Raw genomic sequence first — 14,059 nt, 5'->3', positions numbered from 1 at the left:
AGCCTGGCAGCTGATAGCCCTGGGGCTGTGGTCCTCATCTTGGAGGTGTTAAGCTTGTGCTTTGTGAATGTCCCCAGACCTGTTACTTTATCTTACCTTCATCAGTGAGCAGTGTAAGGCCTCAGTCAGGGTGTGGTAGTCTTCTCTGTAGCTTTTGTAATACAATTTTTAAAGTCCTTTAAGAAAATGTTTAAGTCATAAAATATAATATTTCAGTCTCTGACAAATCCTTTGTTGGCTTTTGTTTTTCACTTGAACTGTTTGGCTTGGTTTTGGTCCAAGATCAGAGAGGCAATTGGCTGGGGACCTGCTGGGAGCCATGAGGAGCCCCTCTGTCCTGGCCCCAGACCTCAGGAAAAGTCGACATGGTGAAAGAAAGGACCCTGAATCCACCAGCTTCATCTGCTGTGAGGAGGAGACCAACACTGGAGATTCACCAGGTCCCCATCTGTTTGTTTTTTTCTGGAGCTGCTGTGTGAACATTTTTGTCTTCCCCAAGACAAAAGGCAGCACCATTTTGTTCCTCCCTGCCACGTGGCCAGCCGGTTTTTCTTCCCCCGGCATTTTGGGGTTTTTGTTTTTTTCAGTGGGGGGGAGAGGGGGGTGTAAGGCTCTGATATTTCAATATCTAGCATTTATTCTTTTCTTTTTCATGCTGTGTGGGCACTTTGTTTGTCAATAAACAATTGGGGCATTTTTCACTTTCATCCACTAATACTCATTTCTTAATGGTGAGAAGGGATTGCTGAAACTCTTTTCTTTAGAGGAAACACTCATTCCAGAGTGTTTTCTCCTAAACTTGTCTCTTAACTGAGACAATATTTGGTGCCCAAGAGAAGGTGATTTAAAAAAAAAAAATATATATTCTAGTTTGAAACACTCTATATCAGGGTACAGCAGCCAGTGGTCACCATGCTGCTTGCTTTAATAATGGCTCTCTGGCACCTAGGCATGTTTACCTACCCATATATAGGGGCAATTTTGTCCCTGGTGTATGGCTTTTACAAATCAGGGACACAAGTCAGGATTGCCATATTGATATGCCCTGTTCTAACAATCTTTGAAAGTTTAGCAGAGGTACTGGGAACCATTGAGAATGTGTATGCTCTGTTGTTTTGCTGTCCTGGTGTTGGTAGCCTTCTTTGGGAGTTTATTAGTAATTACACCCAGTCTAGTAGGGGATGATGTTTCCCAGCCCTTCATCTCCTTCTTCCCTTTCAGATCTGGCATGTCACCTTTTGAGAATATTCAGTTTCCCCTGGATGTTAAAGATACCACCTTCCTGTTGTGTTATCCAATAAGTTTTCTCTATAAGGTCTGCAGCTTGTGTGGAATTGTCCTGGGGTGATGTTATGAAGCCCCTTTATTCCTTAACTGTCTGTTTAATGCCCAAGGACTCTGTGCCTTTAAGATGGACCCAGGGGGTGGGGCCATGGGACCCGAGTATGGGGCGGTTGAATGGTGGGGGCCCAACAGCTCAGGGCTCGAGGGGCTTGGCAGGGCTCAGGAGGGAGTATGCTGGGAGCCCTGGGTTGCTTTTTTTGGGATTTTTTTTGTTCTGGCTAGCTGGAAAAAAGTTGTGGGGTTTTTTTGTTGTTTTTTTCTCTTACCTCTCCCTCGCCTCACTGCTTCCCTTCCCTTCCCTCCAGCCCAGGGAGCCTGCGGGGTTGCCCTGGCAGGCCCGCAGGGTGGCCTTGGCTGGTCGGAGCCCATGTGTCTGTTCCCTCTCCGGGCATTTGTTGTGTTTTGAGAGGTTTTTTTCCTGCTCTACCCTGTTTTGTTTTGTGTTAATAAACTGGGTTTTTTTCCCACTTTCACTTGTGGTTACCAATTTGTCCCATTGGCGGAGGAAAACGGGAAGCACTTCTCCCTTTGGAGGAGGCACTCATTCCGGAGCGCTTCCTCCTAAAATTTTGTCTCCAAAAACCGAGACATAAATTTGGCACCCAACTTAAGGGGCACGTCAAAGTGGAAAAAAAAAACCCAACAAAAATTTTGGTTTGAATCACTTTTGTATTGAGGTACAGCAGTAAGACATCACCATGCTGTTTGATTTAATAATTCTTCTGTGGAACCTAGCCATAAGTATATGTCCACAGCCATGGGCAGTTGGATCCCTGGCTTACACCTTTTATAAATCAGGAATAAGAATCCAGACTGCCATTTTGATATGTCTGGTGTTAGTGATTTCTCGAAGTTTGGCTGAAGTAATGGAAACCATTGAGAATGTGTATGTCATGTTGTTTTTCCATTCTGGCCTTGGTAGCTTTCTTTTGGAATGTATTAGTAATGACACCCAGTTTGTTAGGGGAAAAGCAGGGGATGATAATTCCCAGCCCTTCATCTCCTTCTTCCCCTTCAGATCTGGCACATCACCTTTTGAAAGTGTCCAGTTTCCCCTGGATGTCGAAGATACCACCTTTTTGTTATGTTATCTAGCAGGGTTCTTCTATGTAGTCTCCAGCTCGTCTAAAATAAGGGCTGAGATTTCCAGAGGGGTTGCCCAGACACCTGCCCCAGTTGTGGAAAATCCTAAGTGATGTGGGGTATGGGAGGACATAGGCCAGACCCTGAAGCAGTTTTCTGACCCAGGAACTTTCTGATCCTGGAACTTCCCCCTGAATGAATTCAGAATCCAGCTGAGGTGGGGAAGTATCTGAAGGAAAACTTCAATAACAACGCTGATGAAAAGAAAAAGCTCATTGCCATGTGCTGGGTCCTGCTAACACTTATCACACGCTGCTGGATACTGTAGGGCAGAAGATACAGCCAGAGGAGCAGGAGAATAAGCCAGCATACACCCCAATACTCCAGCTGCAGCTAAAGCAGATGGGGAGCCTAAACCAATAACAATTGCCCCTGTCCAGAGAAAGAAACACAAAGCCAAATCCATTCGCCCAGTGGATAATGATGGGCAACCAGGACCTTCACAGCCAGTAGAGAAATTGGAACCTGAAATCGTTACTGAGGCCCTGTCCATAGAAAGCCTTCGTTCCCTGAGGAAGGATTACACCCGACGGCCTGATGAAACTATATTAAGTTGGATGGTCTGAATCTGGGATGCTGCAGGTGATGGTACAATTCTGGATGGCACTGAAGCAAGGCGTTTGGGATCTCTGTTACGTGATTTAAGTATTGACCAAGGAATGACAAGGGGCCCTGAAGCTCTTAGTCTCTGGACACGGCTCTTAAGAAGTGTGAAGGAAAGATACCTGTGCCGGGAAGATCTCCAACTGCAGCTAAACCCCTGGAAAACCATGGAACAAGGGATTCAATGCCTGAGAGAACTGGCAATGATAGAGATCATATTCTCACATGACCAAGCAATTAGGAGCCCTGACATGGTAAAATGTACACCAGTGATGTGGCTGAAACTTGCATGACACACACCACCAGAGTGTGCCCCTGCTTTAGCAGTGATGACATGGAATGATGGGGATGAGACAGTGAGTACTATGGGGAGGAGGCTCCGGGAGTATGCAGACACTGTGCACAGCCCAACACAAGCAAGAATCTCAGCTGTGGAAAAGAGTCTGTATACAGAAAATGGAAGACAGGATTGAGGAGACTCATCAGAAACTCAGGAAGGAGATTAAAGAGGACCTTCTCCAAATCTCGTCAGTACAGACCAGAGGCTCTGTTATTAGAAGCAGACGTCCCCCAGCTAGGGAGAGAGGGTACACCCCATGAGCTGACCTGTGGGTCTTCCTGTGTGACCATGGGGAAAACATGAAAAGGTGGGATGGAAAACCCACTTCTGTCCTGGCTGCACAGGTGCGTGAACCTGCTCAGAGAGGGAGTTCCACCAGAAGGGATGTAGCTCCAGTTTCCTGTAAGCTGAGCTGCCAGGCATAATGCAAGGGAGGATGACATGTCCAATCCCCTTGAAGGAACCTTCCAAATGTATGCCCAGGGAGGGAATGATAGTCAGGACTAGAGGGGCCCTGCCTCTAGCCAGGTAGAGGCACAGGAGAATCGTGTGTTTTGAACAGTGTGGATCCAATGGCCTGGCACATCAGAAACACACAAATACAAGGCCTTGGTCGACACTGGTGTGCAGTGCATGTTAATGCCATCAGGACATATTGGGGCAGAATCCGTTTCTATTGCTGGAGTAACACAGAGATCGCAGCAGTTGACCCTGCTGGAAGCTGAGGTGAGCCTGACCAGAAAGAGTAGAAGAAACACCATATTGTAACTGGTTCAGGGGCCCTGAGTATTCTAGGCATAGATTTCCTCTGGAGCAGGTATTTCAAAGACCCAAAGGAACTCAGGTGGGCTTTTGGAATAGCTGCTGTGGAGACAGATGGCATGAGGCAATTGAACACCTTGCCTGGGCTGTCCGAAAATCCTTCTGCAGTTGAATTCCTTAAGGGGGAAGTAGAACAAGTACTGATTGACACCTCAACAGTGCACCACTGGCAGTACTGGATGAATCGGGATGCTGTGATTCCCATCCACAAGATGATCTGTGAGCTGGATAGCCAAGGGGTGGTCAGCAAGACCTACTCACCCCTCAACAGCCCCATTTGGCCTGTGTGCAACTTGGAAGGGGAATGGAGATTGACTGGACTATCGTGGCTTGAATGAAGTAACTCCACTGCTGAGCACACTGCTGTGCTGGACATGATGGAGGTCCAGTACAAGCTGGAGTCTAAGGCTGTGAAGTGGTATGCCACTATTGACATTGCAAATGCATTTTTCTCCATTCCTCTGGCAGCAGAGTGTTACGTGCTCACAATGGTAGAAGCTACCACTGGATGTTTGGAGACCTACCTTGTGCCTCATGCTACTGCCTCTAACAACATCCTGGGCCTTCAAAAGCAAGTTTCTTTGGATGCATGGTACCCCCAAGAGAATTGAGTCTGACAGCGGGACTCATTTCAAGAACAGCCTTATAAACACTTGGGCCAGAGAATATGGTATTGAATGGGTGTACAATATTCTGTATCATGCACCAGCAGCTGGGAAAGTTGAGTGGTGCAAAGGACTGCTTAAAACCACCTTGAAGGCCCTGGGTGGGGGGATTTTCAAAATTGGGAGCAGCATTTAGCAAAGGGCACCTGCTTAGTTAACACCCGAGGCTCTACCAACCCAGCAGGCCATGCCCAATCTGAACCCGGGCATACAGCAGATGGAGATAAGGTTCTGGTAATACATGTCAGAGGATTGTTAGGGAAGAATGGATTAATTCTGCCACAAGTAAAGACAAACTCATCTGTGGGGTTGTCTTTGCTCAGGGACCTGGTTGCACTAGGTGGGTAATGCAGATGGAAATACATTGTGTACCTCCACAGGATTTGATTGTGGGTGAGAACAGCTTGTAATGTTGGAATGCCTATATACCACTGCTTGCTGAATGTATATACTTATAGGAATGCCTATATACCACTGCCACTATTTGTATATACTTAGAGGTATGTTGTTGTGACCCAGCCCACTGCGGGGCTGGGGCAGCGAGATGCCAATCAACGTTGGGCCCTCCTGTGGATCGAATTGCCCCGGGACACAGACTTGGAGAGTGAGTCGATGGGCAGCTCAGAAGCTTAAGCCGCATCCCCATTGGGCTGCGCCTGGGTCCAAACTGCCTTTCCCTGTTCAGGAAAATTCTCTCTTACTCAGTTGTTCGCTGGTTCACGGGTTCACCCGCCTCTCAGTTTCCCCCATTGGTTCTTGTTGAATTGTATCCTCCCCCGGCTTGTAACTCATTGGTTGCTTTCCCCTTTCCCTGCAGTTTTCAAATCCCCTATAAAACTGAGAGAAAAGCCACCGGGTACAATTAAGATCATTGCCATGTTCTGGTTGCTAAACTTCCGACAATAAACCTGTTAGAAGCCAGACCAGAACCCCCTCTCTCTTCCTTTATCTCCGAACTAACGTGAGCCTGTATCATCGGCTCCTGCCATGTCTCCTCTGCAAAGAAGCCAGCGAACATGCCCAGCCAGCGCCTTTCCTGATGCCGAGGTCACTTCTGCAACGCACAGAAGTAACGCAGCTGGACTCTCTCTGATCGAGGGCACGCCAGAGCTCGTGCAGCGAGCACAGAACTGCATTAGGTTAGCGTCCAAGTGTGGGGCTCACGCAAGTGGCTCCCTGTGACGTCGCGGCTGTTGGTGGACAGCAAAAAAAGCGACCTTGGAGCAGCCAACGCCTCTCGGTGCAGTCCACTCTGTTTTAGGAGTGGTGCCCTGAGAGAAGGCTGCTAACTCCGACTGATTTTGCACTGAACTGACCTCAGAGAGCAGCCGATATTCAGAGGACTCCACCCGTGTTTTTAGTTCTGGGACCGGACGCCTGTGACTCTGAATTTGTGCTGATTTCTGCTGAACTGAAACTTGTGTGAGTATCCCTGGTCCCTGAGATTTTTTTGTTTCTTTTTTCCGTTTGCGGGTGGTGGGTGGAAGTCAGGCTGAGAGAGAGAGAGGGGATCAAAATTCTCTCAGCCCCAAAGAGAGGTTTTTCTCCAAGTTGTGAAATCCCTTGAAGTTAGTGGGTTTAAATTTTCAAAGGGTCTGTTAAAACAGTTTGCTCGCTGGCTTTTCGTTTACCTTCCTCAAGCTTCTCCCGCAAATTTAAAATGGCCTGCCTTCTGGCAGGCTGTGGGTGATAAAATTACTGATTTAAAGTGGAAAGGAGACACCTCTGGAGAAAAATATCTCCCCTTAGTTTTGGTATTGCGAGACTTACATAAAATGGACCAGAAAGTAAAAGAAAAGCACAAATCTCCCCCCCTCCCACCCCCCCCAGTTCTTCCCGTATCCCTCCTTCCTCTCCTTGTATCCCTCATCCCATTTCCCCTTCATTGGAAAAACTGAATGGGGTAATATGTCCAAAGGCACAGGGCTGCTACCTCCTTCCTGACCCCTCTTGGTCTTTTCAGGCACCCTGTCAAGATAGCCCTGGCCAGGCTGCCTCGACCCCTTCCCAAACCTTGTATCCTTCACCCTCTTTCCCAGTTGTAAGCCCAGAAAACTGTTCTAAATGGCGTTCGCCATTATTCCTTCCCCACTCCACATGTCTACATAATGACGGAGACCACATGGCGCAGTCCATCCCTCCCCCCTCTTCTTCCCACAATCCCTTTCGCCCTCCTACCCCCAACCCTTCCCTGTCTCCGCCCCCAGACATGATGTCTTCGGGTTCCTCCTACATGTCGGGTACTGCCCCCTGCATCAGGAATCCCCACCCATCCTGTGACCATTCCTCCTTGTCCTCCAACTGTGGAGGACTTCCTGGTTCCCATGCCCCCCTTTCTGGTTCCCACGGGGTAGAAACTGGAACCGACGCTGTCTTGAAATCGGGTCTGGGAGCCCCCTCAGCCCCCTCCTACCCCTTTGCCGCTCCTGTAACATATGATTGAACTGGCAATAACCCCACGTGGAAACCTTTTGATCCCGCAGGGCTGAAAGAGCTTTGCAAAGCCCAGAAAGATTTCGGGAGGGAGAGTCAGTATTTTAAGAACCTCCTGTGGATAACCCTCAGCACTACAGTGATGGTACCGCATGACCTCAAAAGCATTTTCTCCTGCTTGCTTTCCCAATCTGAATTTCAAATGTGGGATTATAGTTGGAGAGAGTGACTAAGAGAGCTCCTTCCAATCCTACTGCAGGATCCAAACAATGCAGGGATTTCTATAGGTCACCTAAGTGGTGAAGGGTTATTAGCCAAGCCACAGAACTAGGCTCGAGACACACCAGAGCCTGTCCTGAATGCTGTGAGGCAAGCGGCAGAGCAAGCATTCTTAATGATGCCCCCTAAATTAGCACCTCAGTTGAATTATACGGAGATTCGGCAAGTGCAAAATGAGCCATTTATTGATTTTGTCGATAAACTGAGGTTCGTGATAGAAAAACAGGTAGAAGATCTAAACACAAAAGAGCATATTATAACTCAAATTGCAAAAGCTAACACAAATGAAGCATGCCAAAGAGTGATTTTAAATCTCTCATTTAATCCTCCACCAACTCTAAATCAGATAATTCGTGCCTGTACCACATTAGTGCCAATTAACCAGCCAAATTTAAAAACCAGGGGGAATGTAGTAGGGACTGCAAATGCCGCTGAATCAACAGCATCTCAGGACAAAAGAAATGCTAATTGGACCTGCCACAGGTGTGGGAAACTAGAGCATCTAGGCTGAAATTTCCAGGCCCTGGCTCCAATTAATCAGGGTTTCCGAGCTGTCTCCCCAGGGCAAATGACATCACCTGCCTGCGTTGGGATGCAGCCAAAAACCTGATGAATCAGCACAGATTGGCAGTCTCGAATGGAGAAAGAACTAAGACTGAGACCAGGAAAACTGTCACCGTGACCTCTGCAACTCAAACAGACTCAGTAACACCCCAGAGAATTGTCGTGAGTTGCTAGAACCTGAGAGACTGTATACTGTTTGTGTTAAAAGATGTTGTACACACACCATCTGACATCTGTGTTACACCAGAAATTGTTCAAGTGGGGTGTCATGGGTGAGCAAGCATAGTCCCAGAAGTGATGTTCTTGCAAAGGGGTGCTTACAGCTTCCTCTGTGACAGAACCTATCAGATGGCCAGTTTGAATATGGACAATTCTTTAAGCCACTTAAAGTTGTGACCGCCTCTGTGATGCACTTAAGAATAGAAAACCGCCCCACAGCTCTCTGTCTCGTTTCCGGTGCTGGGACAGGTGGCTGCAGGCCCTGTGCGGGGGCCAGCGGGCCTGGCCCAGGCCCTGCTCGGCCCGGGCTGGGCCGGGCCACGGCCATCCTGGAGCCAATGGGCCCTGTTCCACTCGCGGAACCCCCCCCACAGCAGGGCTGTGGGCAGCTGGAGCGGCTCGGCTCCTCCCCCCCTCCACTGCGGCCAAGATTCAGCTAAAGCTGCACCACTGTCCAGCAGAGGTCATGTGACCAACAGCGATAAGCAACATTCCAGCTGCAAGGCCTAGGTGAGATTAACCCTTTTAGTGCTATGAAGAGCTGAAAACCTGAGGGAAGAGAAAGAGGAGATGCTTAAAGCTGAAATTCTGTTGTGAAGCTATGATATATCAGAGTACCTGTTGTAATTTCATGAAGGCATGGGGGGTGGAGCGTTCAACTTGTACTTGCGAGCAAAAGCACCTGTGCTGAGATAGGCAGATGCTGACGCAGTTGTAATTTCATGAGAAGTTTGAACAGGGAGAGATGGAAGCGATGAGGACTTTTGCTCCAAATGGGAAAGGAGAAAACCTCAGTTCCTAGAGATGCTCCCAGAGATAGTCCTAGAGATGAAGATGAGGAAGACCCCTTGCTCCCAGGGAAGGAGAAGGGCCTCTGTTCTTAGAGATGAAATGCTCCCAGAGATGGGTGAAGAGAACTTTTGTTTCTGAACGGCTCAACCTTAAATTGTACCCCAAAAAACTTCAAGAGTGGACCCTCGAAAGCAGTTGTGGGAAAAGCTGCAAGCTGGGGGGAAGGAACTTGTCGCGATAGAGGGGAAACCCAGACGCTCAATATGAGTGATCAGCAGGAATCCGATTTATTGATTGTACCAGAACTCCTTATATACTAACAATAATAGGCTTTATGCATATTCGTAACGGTGCATTCTAAGTGGTTCACGTCGACTAAGCTGATCCTAAAACCCCTCCTTAGTACCCCTTTCGTGGTCAGCAGTTCTGCCTTTTTCCCTGGCCTTCTAACCACAGATGTCCATTGTTTTGCTGCCAAAACCTAACCTTGCTGGCTCTGCAAATAAACCCATAGTTCAGCAGTAAGACTCAATGGTGGTTCAGTTACTGAGCAAGATACATGTAATATTCTGTAACTTCAGTTGTTACACAGGATGTGTGGTGCATTGTCTTATGAGACCTTGCTCAGCTAGCTGCAAGGGTCTATGTGCCCGTTCTCACGTAGCCAGCTTCTCAGATCAGTAAGCTGCAAAGAATCTGTATGTCCTGAATCTATATGTCCCTTTTCACGTAACCAATCTCTCACAATTCCCCCGTTTATATTAGTTTGAGCAAACAAAACTCCCTGAGTTAGTTGATCTACATGTTTGGCTAAACAAGAAAATATAATGCGTGCTCCAAGCAATAGCAAAAGTATGATGCCGACCCATCTAAGACCTTCTTTTATGAGACTTACGGCCCAAACTCCAAGTCCTCCAAAGGTCCCTTGAAACCATCTATCGAAAGGACTGTCCTGAACAGTGAGCCTTTTGGTATGTTCAGTGAGCCATTGAAGCTGAGAATGTATGGATTTACTGTGATCTGATAAGTTAAAGCAGCACATTCCTTCTATGTCTTTGCATCCATGTCCATGTGCTAGCAGTAAGAAATCAATGGCTGCGCGATTTTGCAGTAAGGCGTGGCCGTAAGCTATCCACGTCTGCAACAAGCTCACCTATCAGGTGTGAGGTGACATTTGCTTGCTTGCCTGTCCAACATGCCAACCTTCTAAGCTGAGTGAGGGCACATGCTGATGCAGCTCCTGGGACCAAAAGAGAAGCAAAAAAGACAGCAGGAGTTTTCCATAACTGCACATCGTCTCTGCAATTAGGATCTAATGGAAGAGCGCTTCGTCGTGCTCGCTTGTGTGTGATATTTAACAGTTGCTGAATACTAGGAGCAAACATTGTTAGTTTCCCAAAATAGCATGGTCCTCCCACTGGTTTAGAAGGCATTCCTGGCCATGCCCTGTCCCCACAAATGAGGAAAGTTCCTGAGGGCAAAGCCCTAGGTTCTTGTGGAGGATTATCAACTGGCCATACTGAGCCATTGCAGTACAGTGATGTTAAAGTACCATGAGGTGGTAGGGCTCAGCCATGTACTGTCTTTTTTTGGCCTTTGGGGGCTGACACTACTGTCAAAATGACTGCCTTTAAACATAAGACAATAGGGACTAGGCTGAGAGCCTAAGAGATCTAACTCTTGTGGCTCAAACATGGATGTATTAAGGCCTAAGGCAATTGCTCATGCTTGGGCAGCTAGAGGGTTTTTCTTTATTTTAAGGTCATTGCAGATGTTAAAAGTAGAGAGGTGAGTATCGAGATAGTTATCAGTGAGGGTAGAATGGCTTGCATTACAAAAGGTTGAGAGTGCAATTTCCGGCTCTGAGTAGTTGAGGGTGTATTTTTTAAGGCTACTAGTTTCTGCTAATGGAACCCCAATAAGGCAAGTGCGGAAAGGGTCAGAAGGCGTTGCTAAGGATAAGCAAAAAGAATCTTGGCCTGTTTGGTTAGCCCAGGTAATCCACATGTTTTTTCGGTGGTCTATAGCGCTAATGTGGTGTGGATCGGTAGCGTGCACAGTTATCAGCAATGTTGCAAGTGCTAAAGCGATGGCACATGCGTTCCCACTCATGGGTACGCACCATCCATTGGCATGGTATTTTAAGGCCATCTCCGCAAACTCTATGCACTTTTGCGTATTTAAGCTGTAAGCGAATGCGAGCAATGTTATGATTAATTCGATAGCGAAACTCAGCAATAGCTCATTGTTCTACTGACTCATAAAGAGTAAGACCCTGAAAAATTGGTAAACCAGTTTCCCATTCTAAAGCTCTCTGTAACGTGTCACGTCGCCAAGTTCCCTCACAATTAATACACCATGCTCCCCCTAACAGAAGTGTCTGATGAACCCACCACTCTTTGTTACAACCTCCACACTGGAGAAGAAACCATGCAAAATGCCCTGGCTTCCCGCAAACACCACAGGTTCAACAATTAAGTTTCCCTGGATAATACTGTTCAAGGGCGTCCACTAGCTGTTCTGCTTCCTCCCAGGATTCAAAGTGCCTAAATAGGGTAGGCACGATGTTTGCAAGATGTGTGATCACCGGATCAGCTACTAGATGTAGCCGAAGCAGACTCAGCTCCGGAAGGTGGTATTGTGGAGGCTTCAGGCTTGAGCTGTGTCGGTTTGACCCAGCGGCTGGGTATCCACTGCGGACCTGTAGGAGTAAGCACACAAACATAGCCACGACCAAAATATAACACTTCTGCAGGGCCTTTCCATTCCCCAGTAGCCATGTCCTTAAAGTGAACATAGCTTCCAGTTCCCCTTTGAGCTGGTGGAGCCCCTTCTTTATGTTTTATTGCAGGGGGCTCCTTTTCATCACCAAAAATACAAAGATGGTTTAATACAAACAAAGCTTTTGCTACTCTTTCTTTTGGGTCTATAATATCTTTAAACTTCTCTAAATATCTCTTTACAGTCCCATTAGCTCTCTCTACAATAGCTTGCCCAGTAGGTGAGTGTGGGATTCCCGTGGTGTGACTGATGTTCCATGTTTGCAGGAACGTTTGAATGGTCTTGCTAACATAAGCAGGGCCATTGTCCGTCTTGATGGCTTTCAGGACTCCCATCACTGCAAAGCAACTAGTTAAATGTCTGCGCACGTCTCTAGCCTTTTCGCCTGGCTGTGGCGTAGCCCAAACGAAGTGGCTATAGGTATCAATAGAGACGTGGAGATATTTCAGGCGGCCTAATGCTGGAACATGCGTAACATCCATCTGCCAAAGTTCATTGGCTTTAAGTCCTCTGGGATTAACTCCACAGCCTATTCCAATTCCACTATTATGGAAACTGCACACCGGACAGGCCTTAACAATTGCTTGCGCTTCGGCTATGGAAATGCCGTAGCTTCGTGCAAGTCCTTTAGCATTCTGATGGAAGGTGGCATGAGCCTCTCTCGCCTGTTGATGAACCGGTAGTGGGGGCTGGACGATTCCTGCCACTAGCTGATCAGCCCGGTCATTTCCTTCCCCTAGGCCGTCTGTGCTCATGTGGCTTCTAATATGTAGCACTGCATATGCTTCAGTTCGTTTAGCAATTGCTATTTGCATGCTGATAAGGAGTGCTACCAGTCTCTGGTTTTTGATGTCACGCAGTGCTGCATCCTCAATGCGATTCGCAACCCCTACTACATATAAAGAATCTGAAACAATATTGAGGCGAATGTCCTTCCATCGCACCAAGGCCCAAGCAACAGCATAAAGTTCTAATGTTTGTAATGAATCCTCTGGTGTTGCTTTTAGAATCCGGTGCCTCCAAGTGTTATCCTCTTTCCACGTGACCGCTGCTTTCCGTGACTTTCTTCCAGCATCAGTGAACACAGTAAGCGCATTATCCAGCGGTTCTTGAGCTCTTTTTGGTTTAGAAATCCACCCATGGTTAGTCATCCAGGCTAACACAGGTGTTGGTAGTGGCTTTGCTACCAAATTAGGTCCTTCGCTCAAGAGGGCTCGCTGCAGCTCCGGTGAGTTAAGCAGGAACCATTCTAGATCCGTGGGCGATATAGGTATCCAGATCGTCCCTGGATCTGTTCCATCCACCTGCAAAATTCTGATGCGCGCCTTTTGAATCAAGTCTGCTAAAGTTGCCACTTTCTCTTGAATTGTCCTTCTAGGCTGCAATGGTGGTGCAATCCATTCTAGGACCCTAATATCCTTGGGTGGCTCCCCCGTTTCTGTTAATTTGCATTGGGTAATTGCAGCGAGCAGATACTGTGGGCCACAAATGATTGTAATGTCCAAAGGTAATGCAGGATCACGTCTTGAAGTGAGGCCTGTAGTGATCTGCTCTGCAATAGTCTGTAGCACAGCCTTCTGTTCAGGTGTCAGTGTAACTGACTGTGCAGGGTTGGTGCCTTTCAAAAGTGGACGAAGCTCATTTAGCAGTTCATTAGGAATGCCAACTACGGGGCGAAGCCACTGCAGATCTCCCATAAGTTTCTGTGCATCATGCAGGTTACGGATGTCTGTGTGAATGGTAAGCTTTTGAGGTTGGATAGTGCTGTCAGTGATTTTCCAACCTAGATAAATCCACAGAGCTGAAGTTTGAATTTTCTCGGGAGCTATGTGCAGGCCCTGATCATTCAAAGTCCTGTGCAGTATATCCTTTTGCTGCGTGGTGAACGGATTTTCTTGCGCTAACAGGATATCATCCATGTAATGATAAACGATGGTATCTGGAAACATTTTCCGAATGGGCTGCAGTGCTGAATCAACATAAAGTTGACAAAGGGTAGGTGAGTTGCGCATACCCTGAGGAAGCACTGTCCATTCAAAGCGCTGAGCAGGTGCTTCTCTGTTAATGGCTGGCA

Source organism: Corvus cornix, chromosome 2 (genome assembly GCF_000738735.6).
Source record: "Corvus cornix cornix isolate S_Up_H32 chromosome 2, ASM73873v5, whole genome shotgun sequence".
Classification (NCBI taxonomy): Eukaryota; Metazoa; Chordata; class Aves; order Passeriformes; family Corvidae; genus Corvus; species Corvus cornix.
Note: the sequence above shows the minus strand (reverse complement) of the source record.